The 5095-nt window shown below is 39.8% G+C and overlaps 1 pseudogene; it reads right to left on the reverse strand.

Moving 5' to 3' along the window:
* Positions 1 to 3905: 3905 nt before the first annotated feature.
* On the reverse strand, positions 3906 to 3998 carry LOC148777037 (U6 spliceosomal RNA; annotated as a pseudogene).
* Between the last annotated feature and the right edge of the window lie 1097 nt (positions 3999 to 5095).

Raw genomic sequence — 5095 nt, forward strand, 5'->3', positions numbered from 1 at the left:
AGGATAAATACAAGTGGCATAATATTGGCAGATCACTTACTTAGAACCAGACCTCCTGGAGAGTGTCAAGTGGGCTTTGGAAGCATTACTATGAACAAAGTTAGTAGAGGTGATGGAATTCCAGCTGAACTATTTCAAATCCTAAAAGATGATGCTGTTAAAGTGCTGCACTCATTAAGCCAGCAAGTTTGGAAAACTCAGTGATGGCCACAGTACTGGAAAAATTAGTTTTCTTTCCAATCTCAAAGAAAAGCTGTGAAAAGTATGTCAAATTACCATACCATTGCACTCATTCCACATGCCAGCAAGATTATGCTCAAAATCCTTCAAGCTAGGCTTCAGTAGTACATGAACCAAGAACTTCTAGATGTTCAAGCTGGATTTAGAAAAGTCTTTAGAATTTAGAAAGAATTTAGAAACCTTCTAAATCTCCAGATTTGGAAACCAGAGAATAAATTGCCAGCATATGCTGGATCATTGAAAAAGCAAGGGAATTACCAGAAATAATCTACTTCTGCTCCATTGATTACGCTAAAGCCTTTGATTGTGTGGATCACAACAAACTGTAGAATATTCTTAAAGAGATGGAGATTCCAGATCACCTTATCTGCCTCCTGAGAAACCTGTATGCAGGACAAGAAGCAACAGTTAGAACCAGACATGGAAAAACAGACTGGTTCAAAATTGGAAAAGGAGTATCATGGCTATATATTGTCACCCTGCTTATTTAACTTATATGCAGAGTACACCATGAAAAATGTTGGGCTGGGTGAATCACACATTGGAATCAAGATTGCTGGGAGAACTAGCAACAACCTCAGATATGCAGATGATACCACTTTAATGGCAGAAAATGAAGAGGAACTAAATAACCTCTTGATAAAGGTCAAAGAGGAAAGTGAAAAAGCTGGCTTAAAACAGCAATCAAAAAATGAAGATCATGGAATCCAGTTTTATCACTTCATGGCCAGTAGATGAAGAATATGTGGAATAGAGTCACGTTTCACTTTCTTGGGCTCCAGAATCAATGCAGACGTGTGTGCATAGATACGATAACTGAAATCCATAGATGTCATAAAACAACGTCTTGAATGTCATGGGAATAGTATAGAAATTGGGTTGTCTTTTCTCTGTTTCTTTGTACTATACCAAAAAGAAAATTCCAGGGCCTAGTATTTAAAACCTTCCAAATCCAAAATCCCCTACTACTTTTTTTTTTCAATGTCCCACCCCCACCAAACACATCATTTCCACATAATACAACCACCTATATCTACTCTATTCTTAATGTCTTTGTCCAAACAATTATTTCTTTAGCTTATCTATTGGATGAAGGTTTTGATGTCATGGTATTAGTTAATGTTCTTGGACCACAATAGAAACAATTAATTTTGCTTAAATTGAATATATTGGGAAGAAATAGAATAGCTCCCCAAATAAGGGAACCCTTTACAACCAACTTTTCATAAGAACAGGATTTAGGACTGCTTTAGCAATGTAAGAAATAAGAAACCCCATAGGAATTCTCTTCAGCTTTTCACAGTGTTTTATCAGGCCCGACCATTTCCTATCCCTGTGTCTCTTCTTAAAATTCAAACACAGCAGAAGGGGAGTCTTATTGGTATAATTTGGGTCACATGTCTACCCACTTTTGGCTCAGGAAGGTGAGTTACTGCTACTGACAGTCCCAGCAAAACTGCAGAAAAGTGGGGTTGAAGGAAGATCATAGGTCCCTAAAGGAAAATCAAATAGAGGAGCTTCTACCACAAGGGGGAAGTGATATTGAGAGTCAAAGTTAACAGATGTTTATACAAGTCATCTAATCCAAACCAATGAGTGAGTTCTACCATGTATTTCCTCCTTAGAAAATGCCAGTTTAGAAATTACAATTAGCCAAGCCCTATGATTTACACCTTGGTAAGTCTTATTATTATTGATTACACATTAGCCTAATGGATGCAATGCAGTTACAGAGACCAGATACAGAAACACATTAGTTGAAAGCTACATGCCTAAGTGATAACGTATCTTCTCATAGTCTACTAAAAATGTAAGCTTTAAAATAAGTGTAAGAGAGAAAGAAAAGGAGCTCTTAACTTTTCAGATTAACACAAGGAGGGAGATTCTTTCCAGGTTATCCCCTCCTAACCTTTTCCTTTAAATTCTCACTGCAGATACTTGGTCATTCATTCACCTCTTGTTTTAGTGGGTGAGAATCCCACATAAATCACAATTGTCTTGCACAGCTGCTCCTGCTTTCTGACTTTGGGCTTTGGATGCTGTCCTGTGCAGTCCACAGCACTCCAGAGGGTCTGGGAAGTGTGCCATAGGCCTCATTCACTAACCCAACATGATTTTATGGCCTTATGTGGGAGCATTATACAGCACTATAGAACTGCGATGACACTTTTTAGTCACAGTAATAATGACATATGGCACTGTCTTCATAACCCTTCCATTTGGGAGAAAACAATTTTCTACTTATTTTCTTAAAACATAGGGGCTGAGTGACTGCTGCAGCTTCTGAAATGGACACTCAACATTAATGAGCTCTAGCCTACGGTGACCTATTCAGAATGGAAGGCTCACAGTGTGACATTCTGTTTAAGTGGGCTAAATGATTGGACATTAGTCACAGGAGTTTAAAGGTCTGAAGAGATGGCAAAATATTATTAATTCAATATCTCTTTAATGCTAAAAAGTATGGCCAGAGGGACCCTTTGACAATTTCTTGGGCTATCAGAATACCTAATTGGAGATTAATCTCTAATAACCTCTTAATACCATTCAGAAGTTTAAATGAAGCCCAAACAAGAAAGAAATTGTCAGTTCAGTAGTGTCATTTACAGCTAATGCTATGGAAAACTATTTAATTCATTACAGAGGCAGAGAGGCCCATTTTCAATTTCTGCCCTATTTCTATCTGGCCAATTAAATATAGTGCTGGCTAAATACGAAAATTGGAAAATGGGAACTCCTGCACCAAGCATTAACTTCTTTAAAGACTTTCTGGACTGATGCTTCAGGTTTCAGGCTAGCCATCAGTCCCCCGAAATCTGCCTTCCTTGGCCCCTCAGGCTAAGATAGAACCCAGTATTCTTTATAGCACTTAATAGAACTGAAATTTTTCTCTAAAAAAAAAAAAGAAAAACCTGTCACCTCCCACAAAGACAAACTCCATGGGAACAAGTGATTTATCTTGCTTCTCAATGTATCATAGCACATGGAAAAGTATCTGAGTTGCTAAATAGGTTCTTATTCACTGGAAAAAGAATGAATAAAAAAGAAGTGAATGAATGAATACACATGAAGGCCGGATTTTGAAATCTGTCATGAATGTTTTATCATTGCTTCTGCCCTACAAATAGTGATACTCTGCTAGCACATAGTTTCAGAAGAATGAAAAGACCTTTTACACCTAGAGAGTTCCAGCCCTTTAGGAAAGCTGTATCTGAGAGTCATGGCGGTTCATCACTACACTGCTCCTCTAGGTATGATCTCACATTTAGCTCAGGATGCAGCCGTGAAAGGAAGGCAGGGACCGTAATATTTGTACTTTAAATTTGTTTAGTCAGTCTGCTTTCTTAGCACCCCTTGCTTCATCCCCACTTAGTCTCTGAGGAAGCTGCCCTTGGTTTCTGGAGTAAGAATCCCCTAGGCATTCTAACCGAGCAGGTAAAGACCAATATAATAGAGTTTGACCCTATTTTGGGGTATTAGACCACTGACATTTTTTTTTAATTGAAGAACAGTTGATTTATAATGTTAACTTCTGCTGTACAGCAAAGTGACTCAGTTATACATATTCTTTTTATAATGGTTAATTATAAGATATTGAATATAGTTTCCCATGCCAGTTATTTATTCATTCCACACACAGTGATTTGCATCTACTAGTTCCAAGCAAAGCAATGGAATACTTCATGAATCTTCATGTCATCCTTATGCTGGGGCCACGCTAATATTCTAATTTTAGTATGAAGTATGAGAGTGTTAGTTATTTAGTAGTGTTTAACTCTTTCACTTTTAACTTTCACACATTGGAGAAGGAAATGGCAACCCACTCCAGTGTTCTTGCCTGGAGAATCCCAGGGAAGGGGAAGCCTGGTGGGCTTCCGTCTATGGTGTCACACAGAGTCAGACACGACTGAAGTGAGTTAGCAGCAGCAGCAGCAGCAACTCTTTGTGACCCCATGGACTATGACAAACCAGGCTCCTCCTCAGGATTCTCCAGGCAATAATACTGGAATGGGTTGCTATTTCCTTCCCCAGGGGATCTTCCTGACCCAGGGATAGAACCTGGGTCTCCTGGATTGTAGGCAGAATCTTTACTGTTTGAGCCACTGGGGAATACATTTTAGTATATGTGCTGTCAAAGAGAGCATACCACTGACTTCTTTTAAACCTCAGTTTCCCCTTTCCTGTTAGTTCCACATCCACAGGTTGATAATAAAGTTGGTACATGTGCCATGATGTGGCCCTCTTGGAATATTCCAACTTCAGAGATCACAAACCAAACCTAGAAAATGCCCTAATCTCACTTCTCAATCATGATAAAGGCTCAGCTTTCTCTGGGATAGGTCTGTGCTCCCCCTGCCCTTCCCAGTAATCCCTTGTATGACTAATGAACTTTCTTTCAATTTCCCTAAGTTCTCCATCAGTTCAGTTCAGTTTAGTTCAGTCGCTCAGTCATGTCCAACTCTCTGCAACTCCATGAATCACAGCACGCCAGGCCTCCCTGTCCATCACCAACTCCTGGAGTTCACTCCAACTCATGTCCACAGAGTTGGTGATGCCATCCAGCCATCTCATTCTCTGTCGTCCCCGTCTCCTCCCACCCTCAACCTTTCCCAGCATCAGATTGTTTTCCAGTGAGTGAATTCATCCCATGAGGTGGCCAAAGTATTGCAGTTTCGGCTTTAGCATCAGTCCTTCCAATGAACACCCAGGATTGATCTCCTTTAGAATGGACTGGTTGGATCTCCTTGCAGTCCAAGGGACTCCCAAGAGTCTTCTCCAACACCACAGTTCAAAAGCATCAATTCTTCGGCGATCAGCTTTCTTCACAGTCCAACTCTCACATCCATACATGACC

This window comes from Moschus berezovskii, chromosome 8 (assembly GCF_049115385.1).
Source record: "Moschus berezovskii isolate FMDL1 chromosome 8, NW_MosBer_1.0, whole genome shotgun sequence".
Lineage (NCBI taxonomy): Eukaryota > Metazoa > Chordata > Mammalia > Artiodactyla > Moschidae > Moschus > Moschus berezovskii.